We start from the raw sequence: 24,713 nt of genomic DNA on the forward strand, positions 1-24,713 counted from the left end.
CTCGTTCAATGATCTACTTCTTTCTCCTTTGGCCAATATCTCATTTATTTTGGTTAATATTCTTTTACACAAATCTCAAAATAGGCTAATGTGTGCATTTATATCCTATTGGTGCTCTAATAAGCTACATTAACTTAGACACATAAAAATCACAAATTTATTATCCTATCATTTTAGAGTTCAGAAGTAGAAAGTGACTTTCATTGAGTTAAAACTCAAGTTGTAGGTAGAACTCTGTACCTTGTGAAAGTTGTTGAGGAAAATTTATTTCTATAGCATTCCCAGCCTAGATGCTCCTTGAGGTCACTTAGTTGTGTCTGTCTTTCTTACAGCACAAATGTGACTTTGGCACTGATTCTATAATCACTTCTTCTCGGATACCATCACTCCTTTTCTTCTCTTGCAGTGATCTTTTTGAAAATATTGGCCCTACTCACATGATCCAGAATAACCTTCTCATCTCCAAATAATTAACTTCATTACATCTGCAAAGCCCCCTTTGCCTTGGGAAGCAGTATATTAACAGGTGTTGTGGATTAGATGTGGACATCTTTAAGGAGACTTGGTTCTGCCTCCTATGTGGTTACAGAACATGTGTGATATAGTTTCAATTTTTTCCAATTTTAAGATTTATGTTATGGCTTCAGGTATGATCTACCTTGAATAGTCTATGTGTACCCCCAATGTTAAGTATTTTTAAAGTATCCTACTCTCTTTAATGAAAATTGTAAATATTATGATTCAATTTAACATTCAAATTTAGTGAGTAAAGTGCCCATTATGTTTAGATTGCTTTCCAGCAAATATTCATACTGTCCCTTCATCACACATCCATAGAACACATTTACTTCCCCACATTATTAATATTGGACTTATTCATATAACTTGCTTTGGTTTCATGAAGAGTGGAGTGTGATTCTTCATATTTTTATTTTTGGCAAGGCATGTGACTTGCTTTGATCAACTGTGTTCATTCGTGTAGATTATGTATATTTTATTTTTGCCTTCAAAGCAAAAGAACATGCCTTGGAAGTTCTCTGGTCCAATGAAGATGGGAGATGCATAAAACAGACCTGATTTTAACTTTAGACCAAACTCATCCAAATCTTGATTAACCAGTAAGTTGACAAAAGCAAGTAATTAATGCAGATGATTCTGTACTATTAAGTTTATGGTTCATTTCTAACGGAGCATTATTAGAGAAATGACTCATTAACTTCATGTCTAAATGGAAAGTATATTAATCAACCTAATGCCTCAAAGGAAGGCCCTTTACAATAAAATAATGTCTATCATCATATATAAAGGTCCAGGAATGAATGCACAATAACAAGAGTTGCACAAGAATATAGACATTCTGTTTAGCAAGTTCAATAAAGAAATCTTGGTAGAATTTCAGATAACCACTGTTCAGAACAGAATGAAGAATATTCCCTCAGCACATGTATCTTTCTACTGCTGAAATTGGGCAAATACTTTTCTCTTTATACGTAAAATAGAGTTAAGCCTTAACCTGAAATTAAATACACAGTTATGTCACTCAGAATATTTTAAGAAATTTCACATTTCTGTAGTCTTATAGATCTTATGTATAAGGAAGTCTTATGCTTACTAGCTAGTCTTAGGCTCCTTTGTTTCCAGTTACTGAATAAAATAAATGTTACAACCATTCTTCCTCCAAAACAAAATAAAACTGGGCCAGGGATTTAGCTCAGTGTTTCTGCTGCCTGCATCACAAGCACAAGGACCTGAGTTCGATCCTGGTACCAAAAAAAGAAAAAGAAAAAAAAAAACCCACTTTCCATACCTCCCATAATTATCTAAAATGTTTTTGCTCAGTGAACTTTAAAACTCACACATGAAGTCACCAGTTTAAATGTAGATAAACCTTAGAACTGATTCATTTCAAATTAATTTGAATATATATGAATCAAGAAATAAATGTAACTCTAGATGAAAAGGTATTTCATAACATAGTGGAGGAGGAATCTTACATCTCCAACTACTTGCAAAAAAAGTGAAAAGGTCCTCAAAATGAGCAAACAAAATTAAAAGCCCTCAGAGCATCAAATATAGTTCTTACTATTACAAATATTAAAGTAAAATGCATCAGTAATTTTCAAATATAAAGAAGAGAAATATAGTCAAGGAAAATAAGAATTAATTGCAGATAATCTTAGCACTACAAAAGCATAAACTCAGAAAACTCTCCCATTGTATTTATTCATATCTCAAAGGAAAAGCTTCATAACGAAGCAATTAATTGCTCCTAGACACACATTTCAATTCTATCCTCATATTAATAATTATATCATAAAACCAAAAAGCTATCTTAGAAATACTTTGGTGTTAATTAAAGTGCACTTACGGAACATATCCTAACCCTCATCAGTGTTGACAGAGCCATTTTTCCATGCCGTTAGAACAAATTGTGATAATAGAATTTCACTATGCCTACAAACACATATGAAGTAGAAGTAGGGCATTTCAGAAAATAAAAATGAGGAAAAAAAGGAAAGAACTATGAAAATGATTCTTAAATCAGGTTGTTTGAATTGGTAATAACTTCCTGCTCAGATAATGTCTCTCGCTTATTGTTCCTATCTTGAAATGTTCCCTTTAAATTTGGCTTAAAACTACTAGTTACTCCAAAAGTGACATGATAATACTCTCCACAGTAGGGTAGAGGATGGAAAACATATTTCAAGTATATTAATGCACAGCATTTTCATAGGTCTTAATCTTTCCCCCAATTTTAGAGCACTTTTTAAAAAAATATAACATTTCTAAAAGTACATTGCCTCTTACAAATTAGGGCTTCATCCACAGATGAAACAGAGTGATATGTCCATATTTTCTAATTTAAATAGCCTCTTTAAGATACTCCTTTGGGTAAAAGTTTATTTTTCTTGGAATTTTCTCATTTACCAAACAGGCCTTTGGCTGACTCAGGGAATACATAAGATAGCAGTATAAGAAGCTAGGGTCCCTGGTTTCCATACAGAAAGTTCTACCACTTTGTCTTTGTCCTTTGCCTTCCACATCCATGCCTCTCTCAGATTTTTGCATGGCTTATTGACATCGATCATTGAAATTTCAAGTGCTGAACTAATAGTCCGCTTATTTGTGTTGTGCAGGGATTATTGTTTGTCTCACGTTGCTTTATTTTTTCTCTGTAGATGTTGTAGATATTTTGCCTCTCAACCAGGTTCTCTGTGGAGTCTGAGAGAAGGCTCTTCTCCCCAAAAAGCATCTGAAATCTATTACTCTCTGATAAAGACTGTTTATATGCCTCTAACCAAACTCAAACACTGAAATTTATACCAAAAAGTGGCTGCATTTAAAGGTGGGGACTTTGAGAGGTTATAAGATTATGAGGGTGCAGTTCTTGTGAATGGAACTAGTGACATCATAAATTAGATTCTGGAGAGCTTTATCATCCCTTCCACCATGCAAGACACTGAATTTCTGGCACATTAATTATGGTCTTCCAAGCAAGAAGAAATACATTTCCTTTGTTTATAAGTCATTTTTGCTCTGCTGCTTTTGTTGCAGCAGCCAAATGGATTAAGACACATCCCTCCCATTAGAGAGGTGTTCTTCATAGGGTTGGATCTCAGCTTCACCTTCTTAATTCTGTGGGGCTTTGGGAATATATGATGCTTCCAAAGTACAATTAGAATTAAGGGAGACCAGAGGATGAACTCCTGTCTTTTTTCTGGCAGTATGTACTACTTTGGCACTACAGTACTATAATTCATCTGTACTATATTGTTGTGAGTCTATTCTATTCATCTGTCACCTACAAGCATTACAAAAGAGAACTTGTAAGAAGCCTTGCTTTATCTTTCTCCTCTTCTTTTTCCTTTTTCTCCTTCCTCTTCTCCTTCTCTTCTCCATTAATTCTTTGTGAAGTTTCTCATAAACCTATTTGAATATATCATCCTGCTTCTAAGAAACAATGTAGTAAAAGGAGTCCTAGTGAAAAAAATTATTTTCCCAATCATTTCTAGGGAACAAAGAATTACTACAAAGATCTGAAGATTACATTTACTTCTATTTTAAATATGATACATACTACTGTTATTTATCAGTGCCACATACATTAGTTTCTTTTATCCCTAGGAAATGGGTTCCAAGATGTAGTGCCTGAAAAGACAAATAACTACAAAACTCTACACATACTGATTTGTCCTCTGCATACATATCTAGTTAAAGTTTAATTTATATAATATGTTTAATTAGAAATTAACAATAAGAATAAAATAGGGGGATTACAATATACCATAATAGAATTTATGTGAATGTGGTCTCTTTCAAATATCTTTTGGTAATGTATATTGTATTAGTCATCCTTTCTATTATTGCTGTTATTGAGATAGGATAACAGACACACAAAAATTGAGTGAGCAGAGGTTTAGTTTAGCTCACAATTTCAGGGGATTCAGTCTATAGTTTACTGGCTCAGAGGTAGAAATATCATGCCAGAAGTGGGTGGGGAAGGAAACGTGTATAATTCATGGTGGGTTGGAGCAAAAGGAGGGGAACAGCATTAGAGAGGAAGAAGCCAATGGGCCATATATAGTATCCAAGGTCATGCCTTCAGGATCCACACAGACACACCCAGAAATCTGTTCTACTCATCTCTTGAGCAGCTCTGATAATCTACTTAACTGGCATAACTATATTTTCACAATATGGTTGACCTCTCATAGATGGAACCATCCATGAAAAGCAAAACTGAAGATAATGGAGCACTATTGTATAATTAAGTGATGAATACTTTTATTCTAAATCCTTTCTCTCCAAGGGAACCTTTCATCATTTCATTTTTCATTTAAGTAATATACTTAGAGAATGACCTAAAGCATACTGAAAGCTAGTTGCTTATTTCTTAGGTAACTATGACTCTTTTATTCAACTTAAAAAATATAAAACACAATGTATAGTCTGTGTATTTCAGTCTTTTCTGAGTTTTGTTAGTATGAATTAGCATTCTGCAAGACTTTTTGAAGCTCTGACAAAAAAGAATTTATAAAAATACAGGTCTAGGAATAAAACAGGCTAAAAAAAATTCTCAGAGATGAAATGAGTCTTTGAGAATACATCTCAGTAGCTATTCTCATTTCTATAAGTACCAATTCCCAATTTGCCCATGAAATTTGACCAGACTTTTGAATCAAAATTTTCACAAATATTTCTTCCTTCTGTCATTAGAGTTCTGCTTGAAATCATCAGCCTAAAGTGACACTAAATAAATAATAATTCAAGAAAAAGATTAAAAATTTTTTGTTTTGGCCCTATTTCCAAAAGACGGCTGGAGAGTCATGAGTAATACAATTTTCATACCTGAAAAGTATTAAGAATAATCTTTTAAAGTAGGTTATTATAAAATAGTTTATAGTTTAAATGTAGGTTACTGTAAGACATTTTATTTATAAAATTTACCCCAAAGAGACAACAATATCAACAAAATATTGTGAGCCAAATATTATCTTGGTACTCTGGTATTTAAATTTAATTTAAACATTTTATTGAATGTGAGATACTCAAAGTGACTCCACAATTTCTGCAATTTTCAAGAAAAAAATCCCATGATCATTTTGTATTTAACACTCAAGGATTCAGTGCAAGACCCTAGCAAATTCTTAAGACATTCTCTTTATCTTATGCAGTTTTTCTTTTACTACATTTACATGTTTTCTCTATTTTCACCAAGTGCTCATGGTAATAGAAAACTTACAAGGGATATGTAAGAAACAGGACTTTTAAGAGTTTTATAAACAGAGAGAATGTGCATTTCAGCAGAACTAATTAAAACTAAATGTTATTTACCCATGATCCGAAAAACTACTTCGTCTTGCTCCTACAGCAATATAAATTTTCATTCCTCATTTCCTTTATGTTTTCCAATATTCTATATATTACATGGACTTTTTATGTGCTCTCTCACCTTTATTATACTTCCTGATCTTCTCTATATGAACCATGTAACTAATCCAAATCATGATATGTTTAACTTTTGATATTGCTACTAAGGCTTAACTTTAAATTCATAAAGAAAACATTTCTATAACCAAAAAGTAATTCTTCCATAAGATAAATGTAATTGTAAAATAATTGTCAATGTACAATTCTTTTGAATTTCCAAATTTAATTTGACATTCTGGCTATTTGACCAATTTAGTGGTACAACAGGATATAATTAGCTATTTGGAAACTGTGCTGCAAAATAAAGTCAAACAAAAACTAATTGAAAAATAGATTAACCCATAACAAAATTGATTAATTTAAATATATTGGAAAAAATGTTTTCTAAATTACATTTTTGAGAGTTGCCCTTTTTATGCATTTACCAGTTCTGTCCAAAGACAGAATTATCGATGAATAAGTGAAATTAACTACATCAATTTTAATAATATAGTAATTTAATTGCATTAAAAGTGAATGAATTAAATAACTTTAGAGTAAAAGAAGTGAAAAGTAAAAAAACTAAAAAGTATAAAAATAAAACTTAATTATGTAAGTTATTTATAGATACCTTTAATTATTTGATAAAGTAATTTTTCATTTGGAATTTGTAATTATCTCCTTAAGGTGAAGTGGAATATAGAAATAGTAGGAAACATGGTTGCTCACCATGCATAGCAAATAGTACATTCTGATATACATTTTCGGGTACATTTCTTTGACATGAAATAATTTCAGTAATCCAAGAAATTATACATAGGCTACTTTCAAAGTGAAGAATTGTGAAGCACTTCCTCCTCTTAATGTAGCATTCCCTTTGATCAGGGGATTAAACATCCTGATCCTGTCAAACAGTTTGCTACTCTTTTGTCTCTATCAAAATCTACAATGCTAATTATAGAGGCAGTTCCTTAAAATAAGGATATTATTCAAATAAAACATCCATGTTTCTTTGCCTTCTAAGAACTCACTTACGTGCTTTGTAAATCTTTACATATTTATTATTAAATTTTAAAAAATTCTCACTTCAAAGATATAAATTTTCCAAAACAATATCTAATAAAACATATTTACTTCATAACATTTACTTGTATGTTTCAACACAATAGTTTTTTTTACTTAGTATTTTATACATTTACTTGACCAGTAAATGTTGGGTTCTCATAGAAATGTCACATAAAATAGCTATAATTGCATTTTTATTTTTATTAATAGCTTGAAATTCTTCTTTATCAAAATACAGTAAGTATATGTCATAACATAATAAATATATTTCTAGAAGATGCTATTTCTGATTGTTCATATAAGATTAACAGATATAGTATATAAAGCAAATGCCTTTCTTTTGAAAAATATTTTTTTACATTTAAGTAGCTGCCACAACTTTAATTGCTTTAAATATGTTGTCAAAATCACACGCTTTGGGAATACCATTTTTAAGAAAGAAAGCTACTGGTTTCTTAACATCAGTTTATTTACAAAGAATGGCACCAATATAAAAGGAAGAGATTTATTTACCATACAGGCGTTCTTCCCTTTAAGCCATCTTCTCATATTTTTTTACCTACTTTTGCAAGACAATTGGTGACCAGTTTTGATGCAATTAATTTCTCTTTTGTTCTTGCTTGTGCTTCTCAAGAATAGCTGTAGAATATGATGAAAATATAAATTCTCAAGATGTAGTGAAGTTGGATAGAATGGGCCTGATTCTGTCCCAATCTATTCCAACATCCCCTGAACAGAATGTCCCCAATGCCTTTGGTAACATGTCCCCCTGTCCCTGAGAAATAATACCCCAAGGTGGGCTGCTGTCTGGGGCCTCTCATCTGCAGAGCATTTGCAGCATGTGCGAGTGCAGCTGGGACTGCACCTACCCCAAGCAGCTTTCTGAGCCTTGAGACCAGCTTACAATGAGTGCTTGGCTTCTCTTGTCCCTCACTGCCTACATGTTGTGTGCAGAGCTATTCTGCCTCCTTGGATTCAGACAAGTGGGTGAACATTATATAGCAAAGTTGCTCCACAACTTCTTGTGTAATTATGAGTGCAGAATGCCACACAGTTGGTGCTGAAGAATCAATCAAATGCTTATTTTCTTTTGTAGAAAGAAACATTTTGGAAACTTGGAGGATACAGCTGTTAGGTAGGTGCCCTCAAGGTGCAGGAAACAGTGCCATTTCTAAATCTCCAGTACTTGTCAAGAAGGATAAGAACTGAAGAAACCCAGTTTTCACAGAAAATGTGTATACATAGTAAAACATAAAAAACAATCATATGAACTCAATCTATTAAATTGCTTGCTATGATCTTCCTTGACTTTCCTTTTAAAAATGTTTTAAAGCCTTTGAAGCTACAGATTATTAGCAGATTCAGTTCATAAATTATTGCTTTCTTGTTTCAAGCATTTTGTAAGAATTTGATTGAGAACTCTTATACAATTCCAATAGCTATGGTCACTCTCACTTTATCACATATATATGTTCATGAAGTGTTCCGTTTGAAATTTTCTTTCAGTATGTGACTGCTGAAGTTTGAAATTTACTCCAAATTGAAATTTTGAATTTTAATGTCAGAAAGTATGGGAAAGAGAGAAGCTTCTCTATACCATCTCCCAGCCCTGAGTTTCTGTGTATCTCTATCTCAAATTCAGAGCAAACTACAGGAAAAAGAAAATAGCCCCCCAAAACCCAAAACTAATGATAACAGTAGAAATCACATCACAGATTTTCATTCTCAGAGCACAGTTTTGTGTCCCAATAAATGCCTTCTTTCATCTTACATCCCAGGGCATTTTTCTTTGTCATACGTAATGAATTATACCTGAAAAGACACAGCATGTACATGTCAGTTATGGCAATAAGGCTGTGAATTTTACATTCAATTTGGGAAACTGTTACGGTTTAGATCTAAAACATTCTCCAAAAATCTCACATTGTGAGAAGGGGCCTGGTTAGGATTGAAAGATCCCTCAGGGAGTGGCCTGAAAGGGTGTGTCCTTGTCCAGCATCCTTTCTTCTCTCTCTGCTTTCTGGCTGCCTTGAGGTGAGCAGCTGTCCTCCACCAGGCCCTTTCTCCATGCTGTTTCTGTTTTGAAGTCTATGACTTTGGACTGATCCCACTGAAAACTGAGTCAAATAAACCTCTCCTTCTTTGACTTCCCTCAGTGATGAAGAAGCTGACTAGTACAGAAACTAATACTTATTAAAACATTGTGAAATTAAGATATAAATAGAGTAGTGCATACTTCATGGCATAAGACTTCAAAAGTACATTGAGGTAAAGGGTAGAGGTAAGCTTAACTTAAAGGTCTTAATTTTTCCTCTATATTCTAAATCCATTTTTAAGATTCAGGAAATTTTATTATGAATACACATGACTAACTTATAGGGGATATATGGAAATTATTGTTGCACTATTTTCTTAACATTTACTTTGTAATATACTTACCATGTCAATATTCTTTAAAATGTAAATGGGATTTTTTTTGTTTTTGCACCTTTTAAAATTGATTTTAATTGTCAGTGCAGAATCACACATAACATTTTCCACTCAGTATTTATCTTTCTTTTTTTGACATGTAATTGCATTTTTCTGTGACTACAAATAAAGTTTTTGTTGTTTAACTTCTGTAGATGTTCCCTTTGATAACATATTTTACTGTTTTTGCCATTTATTTATTTATTTACTTGGGTTTTATTTTGAAAGGATCTTGCCATGTCTTTCAGGATGGCCTTGAACTCACTATGTAGGCCAGTCTGGCCTGGCACTCATGGTGATCTTCCTGTTTCAGCCTTCCAAGTGCTAGGATTACAAGCATATGTCTCAATGTCCAGCTTTAGTGATTCTTAAATTACCAACTAAAGCAGTTAAGATAAATTGTGTGTCTATGATACTTATAATATGAGGTGAATAACACTTGTGTTTTTCTCATAGGAAATATGTATGTGTATAATCATGATTGACTATTATGTACAGATTTCTTAAATAATTATCCTTTTCATAAATGTATAGTAAATGCAAAGTTCATGTATTTAGTAGAATAAGCTATAGTCTACTTTCTTTTTTATTTTCTTTTTTTAGTTTATTGGTACATTTTAGACATATGTAATGATAGGATTTAACATAGGGAATTTGTACCTTCACATGATACATCTTGCTTTTTCCTTTTTTCCCATTCCCCTCCCCTATCTTCAGCCCCTCTTCCCCTCTTTATTTACAAAGGCTTTGTTCCCATTTTTTCCTTCTATTCTTTTTTTTCTTGTCCCTTTGTTCCTTACCTCTCCTTTCTCCCATGTTTCTCATCTCATTTGGACATTTTCTTCCCATTTTCCAACATTTTTGTACACTTTGGGCCTTATTTGCACTTTGGTTTCTCACACCAGAGAAACAGTGCAATATTTGAACATGTGTGTCCAATTTATCTCACATAAGAATATGGTCTCAAGGTGCATCCATTTAGTTAGAAATGTCTCAAGCTTATCATGCTCTATGGCAAATTAGTACTCCAGTGTACAAAAAATCTCTACATCTTCTTTATCCATTCATCAGTTAATAAACATTTGGGTTGCTTCCAAGATTTAGCTATTCCAAACTGTGCTTCTATAAAGATGGATGTGTATATATCACTGGGTGTGATGCTGTTAATTCTTTAAATAAGATACTAAGAAGGAGAATAAGTGGGTCAAATGGAACCTTCAGTTTTGAGGACTCTCCACACTGATTTCTACAGTTGTTGTACTAGTCTACACCCCACCAACAACAGTGAAGAAGGGTTCCTTTTAGGAAAAAGGAACAGTGCCACTAGCATTTATTATTGGTTGATATTTTTTATAACAGACATTTTTATAGAGTGAGGTCGAATGTCAGCATTGTTTTAATTTGCATTTCTTGAATGATCAGTGATGTTGAACATTTTTTTCATACATTTATTTTCCATTTGTTCATCTTCTTCTGAAAAGTGTCTATTCATTTCAGATGCTCATTTTTGAATTGAGTCTTTACATTGGGTTGGTCTGATTTTTTTTAGTTTTTTATATATTCTAGATACTACTCTTTTGTCTGAGAAACACCTGGAAAAAAACTTTTCCTACACTGTGGGTTGTCTCTTCATTTTGTTGTATGTTTCTTTTGCTGTGCAAAAGCTTTTTAATAAGATGAGATCCCAGTTGTTGATTTTTGGGGATATTTCCTATGTGATCCAGGTATTGTTCATAAAGTCTTTGGCTACATCAGTGTATTCAAGAATTCTGATAAAAGGAATAAAGATAGGAAACCAAGAAGTTCAATTGTCACTATTTGCAGACATGATATTGTATATAGAAGACCCCAAGAACTCCACCAAAAGTCTTCTAGACATAATAACCAAATTCATTAAAGTAGCTGGATATGAGGTCAACACACAAAAATCAATAACTTTCCTGTGCACAAACAACAGACTCCCTGAGAGAGAAATAGGCCAAAAAAGTCCTTTCACAATAGCATCCAAAAAATGAAATACCTTGGAATCAACCTAATGAAAGAAATCAAAGACCTCTACTCTGAAAACTATAGCACTCTGAAAAGAGAGATGGAAGATGATATCAGAAAATGGAAAGACATCCCCTGCTCCTGGGTAGTAAGAACCAACATAGTGAAAAAGGCCATAATTCCAAGACTTCTATATAGATTCAATTCAATCCCAATTGAAATTCCAGCAGCATACTTCATGGACCGTGAGAAAACAATCCAAAAATTCATTTGGAACAAGAAGAGACCTAGAATAGCAAAAGCAATTCTAGGCAGCAAAGACATGGTAGAGGATATCACAACCCCCGACTTGAAATTATCCTACAAAGCTACTGTTATAAAAACAGCATGGTACTGGCAAAGAAACAGACCTGAGGACCAGTGGAACAGACTAGAAGATGCAGAAACAACTCCAGACACTCTCAGCCACCTCATCTTTGACAAAGGTGTTAAACACCCTCACTGGAGGAAAGATAGCCTCTTTAATAAGTGGTGCTGGAAAAATTGAGTTTCAACTTACCAAAGATTAAAACTAGATGACTATCTCTCACCATGCACTAAACTAAAATCAAAATGGATTAAAGATGTAAATATTAAAATGAAAACACTAAAGCAGCTGGAAGAGAGACTAGGTAGAACACTTGAAGACATTGGTGTAGGAAAAGATTTTATGAAAAAAACCTCAATCCCACATGAACTAGCCCCAAAAAATCAACAAGTGGGATCTCTTCTTACTAAAAAGCTTCTGCACAGCAAGAAAAACCACCAACAGTGTGAAGAGACAACCCACAATGTGGGAAAAATTTTTCACCTGCTGTTCCTCAGACATTCTACTATCTAGAATCTATAAAGAATTTAAAAAACCAGACTTCCCAAATTTAAAGACCCAATCCAAAAATAGGCATCTGAAATGAACAGACATTTCTCAGACAAACAAGTACAAAGAACAAATAAACATATGAAAAAATGTTCAACATCACGGCTCCTTTGAGAGATGCAAATGAAAACAAGGTTGAGATTTCACCTCACCCCAGAAATAATGGCTACTCTCATGAAATCAACCAATAACAAATTCTGGCAGGGCTGTGGGGAAAAAGGAACTCTTCTCCACTGCTGCTAGGAGTGTAGACTGGTGTAACCACTGTGGGAATCAGTATGGAGATACCTCAAAGAACTAGGACTGGAAGTGCCATTTGACCCAGCTATTTCCCTGTTGGATGTCTTCCCCAAAGAATTAAAAGAATCATACCACAGTGATATATATGCACCCATGTTCATAGCTGCAAAGTTTGTAATAGCTAAAACTTAATAACAGCCCAAATGCCCGTCAACTGGAGACTGGATAAAGAAAATGTGGTTTGGTATAAAATGGAGCACTACTTAACCATAAAAAATGAGAAATTAGAGACATTTATTGCTATATGGATGCACATTGAGGCTATACTCTTAGGTGAAATAAATAGGACACACATAGGAAAGTACTGAATAATTTCTCTGGTGTAAGAAACTGAAACCATTAATAAGGATCAAAATGTACAATAGATAATTTAAAATATGAAGAAAAGGAGCAAAGGGAAAGTGGGGGAGGTGTAGGGGAAAAGAAAGAAGGGAATGGAATGAATATGAGAAAATGAAAAAATAGAAACAAAGCTTTTGTAAATAGGGAGGAATGGAGGGGTTGAAGGAGGACAGGGGAATGGGAAAAAAATAATGACCAAGATACATTACCTAAAGGCACAAATTTCCAATGATGAATGTCATTATATTGTATAACTAAAATGTACCAATAGAATTAATTTTAAAAGAATTCTAATTATTTTTATCTTCCAGCATGTTTCTCTTTTAGTATTTAGATTTTTGATCCATTTTGATTTTAATTTAGTGCATGGAGATGTTCTGAGTCTAGTTTTAATCTTCAGCATAATTGATAATCCAGTTATTCCAGCACCATTTATTAAAGAGGCTATCCTTCTTCCAGTGAAAATGTTGGGCTCATTTGTGAAAGAAGGTGAGTAGGTTTAAAGTTGCTTCCACATCTTGTAATCTGTTCCATTGATCCTCAGGGCTATTTTTTTTTTTTTTGCCAATATTTTGCTATTTTATCACAATAGTTTTGTAGTATAATTTAGAGTCAGGGATTATGATGCCTCTGGCCATGCTTTTGTTGCCCAGAATTGTTTTTGATTTTCTATGTATCTTCTGGTTCCAAGTGAATTTTAGTATTGTTTTCTCTAATTCTATGAGATATACTATTGGTATTTTGATCAGGATTGTATTCAATCTGCTTAACAATTTCACAATTAAGACCACTTTCACTATATTGGTTCTTCCTACCAAATAAAAAGGGATAGCTTTCCATTTTCTGATATCCTCTTGGCTTTCCATTTTCATAATACTATAATTTTCAATGTAAAAGTCTTTTATTTCCTTCCTTAGATTGATTCCAAGGTATTTCATTTTTTTGGAAGCTATTGTGAAAGGTGTTATTTCCCTAATTTTTCTCTCAGTGAGTTTGTTATTTGTGTACAGGAATGCTATTGTTTTTTGTGTGTTGACTTTGTATTGAAATATGCTACTGACTTTGGTTGTTAAATTTAAGTCTTTTGATGAGTTTTTGGGCCTTCTATGTAGAGTATTATGTCACTTGTAAATAATGATAGTTTAACTTCTTCTTTCCCTATCCTTATTCCTTTTATTCCTTTCTTTTGTCTAATTCCTCTAGCTAATGTTTCCAGAACTATATTAATAAGAGTAGTGACATCCTTAATAATTTTCCTGATTTTAGAGAGAAAGTTTCATTTTTTGTCCATTTAGTATGATGTTGACTGTTGGTTTGTCATAGATTGCTTTTATGAGATTGAGATAAAGGGCCATTTATTGCCATGTTCTGCAGAGTTTTTGTCATAAATTGGTGTTGAACTTTGTCTGCATCTATTGAGATGATCATGTGATTTCTGTTCTTGGCTTTTTAAATATGGAGTACTTTTTTAAAATTCTTTTATTGGTACATTTTAGGTATACAATATGTTTACATTTATCATTGGGTGCTTGTACCTGTACATGATATATCTTAGTTCTTATTTTTTTCCCCATTACCTGTGCACACTTCACCCCCTCCACCCTTCCCTATTTACATAGATTTCATTTCTGTTTTTTTTTCTTTTCTCATAATTTTTCCTTTCCCTTCTTCCCTTTCCCCTTCCCCTCCCACCACCCCTACAGCTTTGGGCCTTTTCCTATTTCAAATTACCAATTATCTGTTTTAATCATTTTAATCTTTATTTACACTTTCAGTTTCTCACACTAGAAAAACTATTCAGTATTAACTATGGAGTAATATATTTATGGATTTGTGTAGGTTGAAACAATCCTGCATCGCTGGGATGAATCCTACTTGAACGTACTGTATAATCTTCTTAATGATTTGCTACATTCTGTTTGCCAGTAACTTATTGTGCATACTTTGTTTATATTCATTAGGGAAATTGCCCTGTACTTTTCTTTATTGGTTGGGTCCTTTTCTGGTTTTGGTCTCAGGGTAATGCTTGCTTCCAGGAATGAATTTGGGAATGTTATTTCCCTTTTAAGTTCATTAAAGAGTTTGAGAAGTAGCATCATAAGGTCTTCTCTAAATCTCTTGTAGAATTCACCAGTGAATTTGTCAGGACCTAGGCTTGTCTTTCTGGATAGGTATTTGATTACATCTTTAATTTCATTGTCTGATATTGGCTTATTTAGATTTTTTATATCTTCTTGATTCAGCATTGGCAAATCATATGTATCTAGAAATCTGTCCATGTCTTCTGTGATTTCTATCTTATTAGAATATAGGTCATTGAAGTAGGTATTGATGATCCTCTGGATTTCTGCAGGATCTGTTGTGATTTCACCATTTTCATTGCTAAGTGTATAGATTTGAGTCATTTCTTTCCCTTTTTTTCTGGTAAGGTTGGCTAAAGGTTTGTCAATTTCATTTAATATTTCAAAGAACCAACTCTTCAATTCATTGATATTTTGTATTGTTTTCTTAGTCTTCATTGCATTAATTTCTGCTCTGTTCTTAATATTTTCCTCCCTCATATGAGCTTTGTGTTTGACTTGCTGTTCTTTCTCTCTCTCTCTTTCTTTCTTTCTTTCTTTCATTTCTTTCTTTCTTTCTTGCAGGACCTTGTGCATGCAAGGCAGGGGGCAGAACCACTGAGCTAAATCTCTGGTCCTTGTTCTTCTTTTGCTAAAAATGTTCAACATTAAGTTGTTTATTTGAGCTTGCTCTATTTTTTTGATGAGAGTTTATTAATTTAAATTTCCCCTGTAGAACTGTTTTCTTTGAGTCCCATGAGTTGATATGTTATATTGACATTATTGTTTAATTGTAGAAACTAATTTCTTCTATAATTTCACCTCTGGCCCATTGTTTGTTTAGAAGAGTGTTATTTAATTTCCATGTGTTTATGAAGTTCTTGAAGTTTCTTTTGCCACTTATTTCCAATTTCAATGCACTTTGGTCTGTAATATGCATACAATAAATTCAATCCCTTTGCATTTACTGAAGCATATTCTATGAGCTAGCATTTTGTTTTATTTTGTAGAACATCCCTTGTGCAGCTGAGAATACTATGTATTCTGGTGTTGTGGAGTGGAATACTGTAGACATCTACTAAGCCCACTTGTTCAAAAGTTTGGTGCAGTTCTCATATTTCATTGTTGACTTTTTGTCTAGTTGATCTATTTGTTACAGTGGAGCACTGAGGTCTCCCATTACAATCATATTAATGCTTATTTGATTTTTCATGTCTGTTAATATTTGTTTTATAGAGTTGGGTGCACAAGTATTTGGTGCATATATATTTCTTATTATTATCTCTTTCTCTTGGATTGCTCCCTCTACAAGCATGTACTGACCCTCTTTGTCACTCTTAGTCAATCTTGGCTTGAAATCTACTTTGTCTGAAAATGGAGTAGGTACCCCTGCTTTTTTCTGGGTTCCTGTCACATGGAATATTATTTTCTATCCTTTGACTTTCAATTTATAAATTACTTTTTGAATTAAATGTGTTTCTTGTATGCAAGCATATTGTTGGATCTTGATTCTTGATCCACTTTGCTAATCCTTTTCTTTTGATTAGTAGATTGAGACCATTAATATTGAGGATTATCTCTGATATATATGTATTGACATTTCCTTGTCTTGTTATTTTTCTATTATTGGTTCCCTTTTTGTCCTCTATTTAATTCATTTTCTTTCCTGATGGTTTCTTTCTGTTGGTGTTCTTGGAACTGTGGTCTTCATTATTTCTAAAATATCCTTCAGAGCACTTTGTAGAGCTGGTTTGGTGGTCATGAATTTCTTCAGTTGTTCTTTGTCATGGAAACGTCTTATTTCTCCATTGATTTTGAAAGATAATTTTGCAGAATACATCAACCTGGATTGGAACTTCTTTTATTTCAGGACAAGAAATACTGCACTCCAAGTTCTCCTTGACCTGAGGGTTTGTGTTGACAAGTTTTTGTGATTCTGATGAGTTTTCCTTTATAGGTGATCATTTCTCTAAGAGTTTCTAATATTCTATTCATTTGTTGAATTTCTGAAATTTTGACTATTATATCCTTTGGTGTAGACTTCTTTTGATCATGGCTAATTGAAGTTTTATATGCCTTACTTGTCTGTATGTAAAATTATTTTTTTTGCCTCAGAGGTTTTCTGTCATGACTTCTGTGGACAAGTTTTTATGTCTTTTGTAATACCTTCTGCTTTTTCATTGATTCTGTTAAATTTTATGTTATTCTTATTTGCATCATCAAGCAGTTATTGGATTGATTTTTCATGGTCTTTTGCTCTTTTTAAGAAATATTTCTTTTCCTGATCACTGACCATAATCCTGTGTTCTATCTCTGATATTCTGTCCTCACATTGGATCATTCTGCTGTGTATACTTTCAATGGAGTTTTTAATCTCCTGGGTATCTGTTTGAATTTGTTTCATTTCATTTTTATATTGGGCATTCATGGCTTCCATCATTTTCCTAACCTCCTCTATTTTTTATCTCTATCTGCTCTAGAGTCACTAAGCTTGTCTTTCACTGTGGTCACCATTTCTGTAGTTATAAGAGAAATTATTTCTGGTTTGATTGTTTTCTAGAACCTCATTAATATGCTTTGTTCCTTCTGGTGTTATCACTTGAGAGAGTTCAGGTGAAGGATTTTCAATTTGTTCTACCTCATTGTACCCTACGTTTGCCTTTGGTGAGCTGAAAGCCTGGAGTTGCATTTTGCTTAAGTGACTTCTCATTTTCTATTTTTAAAAAATTTAATCCCCGTGTTGATGCTTTTATATTGCTTATGGCAAATAGCTTTGTTGCTAATATTTAAAACCCTTAGGAAATGACTACTTCTTAGAGATACCTTTCAGATATAGCTGTTTGGTTTTGTTGTTGTTGTTGTTTGTTTTTTTGTCTTTTGCAAGAACCTAACCCTTCAATTTATTGGGGAAGAGAAGTTGCTGCCTACTTGGCCTAGCTCCTAGTCCTTTGGAACTGACCTACAGAATTGTTTATGATCCTTAGGTGATCTCAGTCTTGGCATACTGGGAAGAAAACATGATTAAAACAATTATATCACCTTGGCTAAAGAAGTACAATAATCTATAAAAGTGGCAACAGCCTAGCTAATGACAAACCATGGTAGCTATTAATTTGTCACTTTTAACCATATAAGCTGGATTTATGCTTATACAACAAATTCTAAAACAAACCAGAAAATTGTATACAGTAAATAACTGCTGAATAAGACAATTTTACCTTCAAGAGAGAAAATTTAAAAGAGGTTAGGAGGAAAAATAGAGAAATAAAAGAAGAAGAAGAAATTTCCAAGGCTGGAAAAAGGTTGTGCAAACTTTAATAAACTGGTGAAGAAAAGAGGAGGGAAAGAGAAGGAAGAAATAAAAATAAGAACAGAATTGAACAATGACAACCAAAAAGTAAAAACTATTTTCACACTCATATAATAGCAAGAACAAGGAAAAAAAACAAGAAAAAAAGTTCACTTTAAGGTATGTATCTGCTGTCATTAGTAGACAAAGTGTTAAGAGTCCAGATCCATGTTGATTAGTCCCAACAGGCCAGCTGTAGCTTTACAGCAGGGTAGTAGATAATCCCAACAAGCCTGCACCCTTTAGTTTTACTGAAGTTCAAGCTGGTTTTGAGTTGTAAGGATGGAACCTGATGTGTTCCATCTGTAACACTCTGTATCTCCTGCCAGTTTGAACTCAGCTCCTTGGCCTCCTGCCAACTTGAACTCACAGCCACATCCTGACACTGGGAGCCACTAGATAGAGCTAGTAGTTGTTTTGAGCTCCAAACTCAGTTGAGTCCTCTGTAAGATGGCGAGCAGCCTTCTCCTGGAGGACATCTGAACCTGAATAACTCATCAGCCAATGTAGTCCACTGAGTCCACTGCTTCATCCCGATGATATATTTCTCTGTGAAGGCCTCTGGGGTCACTAGTAGTCACTATAAGTCTGCAGGTTCGTGGTACCCCTCCCACTGAATGAGTCAGTTCTCAAGGAAAAAGTGCCAGTTGCCACTTCCTCATTCTACATTGAAGTCTCTCTCTTTGCTCTCCTTGTGGGCTTCAATTCTTTCTTCAGATCTTTTCTGGGTCCCAAGGACCTACTTCCCTCTTTTGTCTCCTTCACACACTGGTATATTCCAGTGTCTGGACACCAAATCTTGGAGATCCTGTTTCTAGGCTGCTCACCACTCCATCATCTTGATTGAAACTCTGAAGGTTTATTTATTATACAAATGTACTTCCTTACTATTTAGCTCTTAAAATATAATTTTTAACAAATGTAATATTTTAGCATCCAGCATGCTGAATGCCACATAATTACTATAAATGTAGTGTGATGAAAAACAGTGAATTGGTACATATAACATTTGTTACAGTAAAAGATGCTTTAATATTAACCTCCCTCAATATTTCTTCTAGTTTCAAACACATTTATGCCATCTTTTTTTCCACTTTTGAAGCACTTTGAAAAGTCCTCTTTTATGAGTGTCTTTAGTTGTTCTGTCATGGTTGCCTTGTTGTCTTGAATTAATTTAAAACATTTGGCCTTGCATTTGGGGAAAAGCCATATGTCTTATGGTGCTAGTCACAGTGCATAATGTGGATGAGGACACATTATGATGTTTTGATGAACCTTTGGATTGCATTTGACAGCATTATTCTCCATATTTTTTATCACACTTCACAAAGAAATTAAAGGGCGGGGTGAGGTGAAAGTTACCTTCATCTCCCTGCAGCCTGGGGCGTGGGAAGGCCCAACCCTACCATCACCCCATGTGTCTAAGGTAGTGGGAGAAGATGTGTCGCCCAGGAGAAAGAAGCTGCCAAGAATTAATCCTGTCTTGTTCTTGCTTCCTGGCATGTCAGTGCTTCTTCCATGAATTTGAAAGACATATTGGCCAACCTGATACCTAAGGAACAGGCCAGAATTAAGGCCTTCAGACAGCAACATGGTAAGACTGTGGTGGTCCAAATCACTGTGGACATGATGTATGGTGGCATGAGAGGCATGAAGGGACTTGTATATGAAACTTCAGTTCTTGATCCTAATGAGGGCATCCGCTTCAGAGGCCATAGTATCCCTGAATGCCAGAAACTGCTGCCCAAGGCTAAGGGTGTGGAAGAACCCCTGCCTGAAGGTTTATTCTGGCTGCTGGTAACTGGAAAGATCTCAACAGAAGAACAGGTATCTTGGCTCTCAAAAGAGTGGCCAAAGAGAGCAGTTCCACCTTCTCATGTAGTCACCATGCTGGACAACTTTCGTACCAATCTACACCCTATGTCTCAGCTAAGTGCAACTATTACAGCCCTCAACAGTGAAAGTAACTTTGCCCGGGCATATGCAGAGGGTATCAACTGAACCAAGTATTGGGAGTTGATTTATGAAGACTGTATGGTCTGATTGCAAAGCTACCTTGTATTGCAGCAAAGATCTACCGGAATCTTTACTGTGAGGGCAGTAGTATTGGGGCCATTGACTATAAGCTGAACTGGTCCCACAATTCCACCAACCTGTTAGGCTATACTGATGCTCAGTTCACAGAACTCATGCACTTATACCTCACTATCCACAGTGACCATAACGGTGGCAATGTAAGTGCCCATACAAGCCGCTTGGTGGGCAGTGCCCTTTCAGACCCTTACCTGTCATTTGCAGAAGCCATGAATGGGCTGGCAGGGCCTTTACATGGACTAGTAAATCAGGAAGTACTTGTCTGGCTAACACAACTACAAAAGGAAGTTGGAAAAGATGTGTCAGATGAGAAATTATGAGACTACATCTGGAACACACTCAACTCAGGATGGGTTGTCCCAGGCTATGGCCACGCAGTACTAAGGAAGACTGATCTGATCCACTATATTCTTGTCAGTGAGAGTTTGCTCTGAAATACCTACCCAATGACCCTATGTTTAAGGTGGTTGCTCAGCTGTATGAGATTGTGCCCAATATTCTCCTAGAGCAGGGCAAGGCCAAGAATCCTTGGCCCAACATAGATCCTCACAGTGGGGTGCTGCTCCAGTAATACGGCATGACAGAGATGAATTATTACAAGTTCTGTTTGTAGTGTCATGGGCACTGGGCAGGCTAGCACAGTTCATCTGGAGCCAAGCCTTAGGCTTCCCTCTACCAAGGCCTAAATCCATGAGCACAGATGGTCTGATGAAGTTTGTGGACTCTAAGTCAGGGTAAAACTTGGAGACTGGGGGGAAACTGACTACCAGAAGATAAGGAAGCTTAATAACAACAAAAAATAGTATACTTTTGTTTCAGGGGGCCTTTAAAGTCTCAAGATTAAATTGCATCTGAGGGACTGAAAATAAGTTTGAAGTTAAAATATAAATTAAGACTTTAACAGAAAAAAAGTGGTCCCTTCTTCCTAACCAGCTCCCTTCCCCTGCCTGGGATGAGTTGCCCATCAGCTGTAAGATGACCAGGACTAATGGATGTGATGTGGGTTAGGTTTGGGCCCCACCATCTCTGGAGTAAGAATCTGGCTCCTCTTTCTCTGGGTTAAGCAGATTATAGATAATCTACAGTCATTCTGGAGCTTTTGCTTCTACTCTGCCCAGCCCTCTAGGCCAGGAAACCAGGACCTTACCCCTGCTGTTTCCATGGAAATCATTTGAGATTATCAGCTCTACCTAGCCCTCTCCAATGCACATGGACACCTCCTAGTAAAACCTGTTGGGTAGCTGGGCATACTTTGGCAGTTTTTCTTTTTTTGTTTTTCTTTTGTTTTTTTTTGTTTTTTGGGGGGTTTTTTGGTACCAGGGATCCAACTCAGGACCTTGCGCTTGCAAGGCAGGTGCCTGTGAGACCAAAGTGAACCTAAGAAATGCCATCTTGGCCTGTGAATGAACTCCCTTCCTACCCCTACCCCTACAGAGTGCTGGGATTCCCCACAAGATAGCCACTCACTCTGCTTCTGTAAATATGCTTTATCACTCCCCAGGAACAGATGGTGCCTGGTGCCTCCCTGTAACTACTGAACCCTGTAGCCACAGAATGTCCTATCTTGACAAGATAGGTGAGTTGAAAAAGAACTGGGTTTTGAAAGATATTTCGCAGCTGGCTAAAGGATGTATTGGCCTCTCCCTGAACTTGTTTGTTTGAGTTATCTATAAAAGCTGTGCTGTCTCCTGTTTCTGGGCTTTAATCCTCCTAGAGGGTGGAGTCCACGTGTATGAATAAACTCCTTTTAGTTTTAACTCTGTCTTTGTCCTAGTGTTTGGTGATTTCTTGGCTCACTTGGCATAACATTTTTGGAGGCCCCAGAGAGATCACCATCACTCGGTGACTTCTGTCTGGCGGACGGCCCCTGTCTTGGGCCACTGCAGCTTGAGATAGGCCTGGGGAGGCCACCCTGACCATTTGATCAGAGCCCTGGGAGCTTGGGCCTCAAGCGGAGGATTTTGGTAGTTCCAGCCTTCCTGAGGGGAGTTTATCTGGAAAACCTCTGGAGGTCAGGTAAGAATTTCATGATTCTCAGTCAGTGGATCCTACAGAGGGCGAAAGGGAAGTCAGATTCTGTGCTAATTCCCATGCCCAAGACTTCACCGTGATGGCGAGAAGTCCCCCGGTCGGTCAGTTTATCCCTTTGGTAGAGAAGGCTATAGTCTGTCTAAATACCTGTGTATCTGTTGTTTGTTGTCTGTCAGCTTGCTCTGTGTGCCTTTTGCTTTCAGTTTTGTTCTGCAGCGAGCCATGGGAGCCAGACAATCTACCCCCTCACACCCTCCACGCCCCTTAAATGTGTTTTACAACACTTCTCTCAAATTTATACCCCACAGAAAGCAAATGAATTCGTCATCAAGTTCTCAAAAAGAAAACTCCAGACCCTGTGTCAATTAGAGTGGCTGTCGTTTGGGGTGGGATGGTCATGTGGGAAGTTTTAGCATTCAGACTATCCGAAAGGTTTGGAATCTGGTCACAGGAAAGGGAGGGCCCCGTCACCCTGATCAGTTCCTTTATATTGATGTCTGGATGGACCTAGTAGAAGACCTCCCCTCCTTTCTTGTCTGTTCAAAAGTTGCTCAGTCATCTAGGTTTAGTGAAAATAAGGTCTGTTGTCATTTCCTCTGCTGGCAGAGTTCCTGAGAGGTGGTGGATGTGTTTGTTACTAAGCCTCTTTTAAAATGTAAGGTTTTCCAGGCTCCTCAGGATGAAGATGACTTCCAACCTTGTCCGCCCCCATATCAGGCCCAGGATGAAGAACCTGAAGAAGACCTTGACTCCCCTTCTGATTCTACCCCCACTAATCCCTCTGCCCCAACTGCACCATCTGACCCCCTGTCTCCCCTTCTTACCTGATCAAGACAAGCTTATGAGTCACAAAGGACAACTAGTCAGGTAATGTCCACAGTCCTTCCTCTAAAACAGTTCGAGCCATGTGGTGGATTCGTGTACGTTCCCTTTACTACCAGTGACCTTTATAATTGGAAAAATCAAGTTCCTCCTTTTTCAGAAAAACCCCAGGCCTTGATTCACCTCTTAGAATCTGTTTTCCATACTCATCAGACTACTTGGAATGACTGCCAGCAGCTGCTCCACACCATCTTCACTAGGGAGAAGTGGGACTGGATTTTTCAAGAGGCCATTAAGGTGGCTCTGGGACAAAACTCAGTCCTCAGTCCCAGCACTCTGGCTTATCTGCAGTGAGAAGAGACTGAGGTGCCAACCCACTGACCGGACTGGGACCCCAACACTGATGCAGGTAGGAGAGACCTGGCCAGTTACAGGGACTCTGCCAAGCAGCTAGGAAGCCAACTCATTTGACCAAGGTGAGTGAGGTAAAACAGGATAAAATGGAGTCCCCTGTGGCTTTCCTGGAGTGCCTTCTAGAGGCGTATTGGGTCTATACACCTATTAATCCTGATGCTCCAGAAAACACAACCACATTAAATCTGGCTTTTGTGTCTTAGTTGGCCCCAGATATTAGAAAGAAACTTCAGAGATTGGAAGGATTTGAGAGAAAGAACAGGTCTGAGCTCCTGAGTATAGCACAAAAGGTTTTTGACAACCGGGACTCCCCGGAAGAGGCAGTTGCCAAGTGGCTAGGAAAAGTTACTATTGCTGCTCTCAAAAACTATGAGACAAGTAAATAGACTGTAAGAACTAAGCCAGAGAGACTCCTGTGGCCTAAGCTTGGAAGGGACCAATGTGCCTATGGCAAACAGACTGGACATTGGAAAAATGAGTGCCCCCTCAAAAAGGAAAAAGATGGACAAAACCAGAAAAAGACACAAGAGGTTCTGACCTTTGAAGATATGGAATTAGAAAGTCAGGGCTCATTCAAATTGAGCCCCCATGAGCCCATGGTAAAATTAAAAATCAGGGGCACACCAACCAACTTCCTGATAGATACCGGGGCAGCCCATTTGGTACTGACTAAACCTTTGGGAAAATTGACAACATGAGAGACTTTGGTACAGGGGGCTACCAGCAAGGCCACTCAGGTTTATAAATGGACAACTGCATGAATGGTAGATTTGGGTCACAGGCAAGTGACCCATTCCTTTCTGGTGATTCCAGAGTGTCCATACCCCTTGCTTGGTAGGGACCTGCTAAGAAAATTGGGTGCAACAATTACCTTTACAGAGGAAAAGGCAGACCTAAAACTAGGGATCCCACAGGGGACTGTCAAAGTTATGGTGACTTGCCCATTGGCTTC

The 24,713-nt window shown here is 36.2% G+C and overlaps 1 pseudogene; it reads left to right on the forward strand.

Annotated features, from left to right (window-relative positions):
* LOC101721980 (citrate synthase, mitochondrial pseudogene) overlaps positions 1 to 21,334 on the forward strand; it is a 41,548-nt pseudogene extending 20,214 nt beyond the window's left edge.
* The last annotated feature ends 3,379 nt before the right edge of the window (positions 21,335 to 24,713 follow it).

The sequence above is a fragment of the Heterocephalus glaber genome, unplaced genomic scaffold (assembly GCF_053883595.1).
Source record: "Heterocephalus glaber isolate CG9 unplaced genomic scaffold, H.glaber_assembly_v1.0 deba00001504, whole genome shotgun sequence".
Classification (NCBI taxonomy): Eukaryota; Metazoa; Chordata; class Mammalia; order Rodentia; family Bathyergidae; genus Heterocephalus; species Heterocephalus glaber.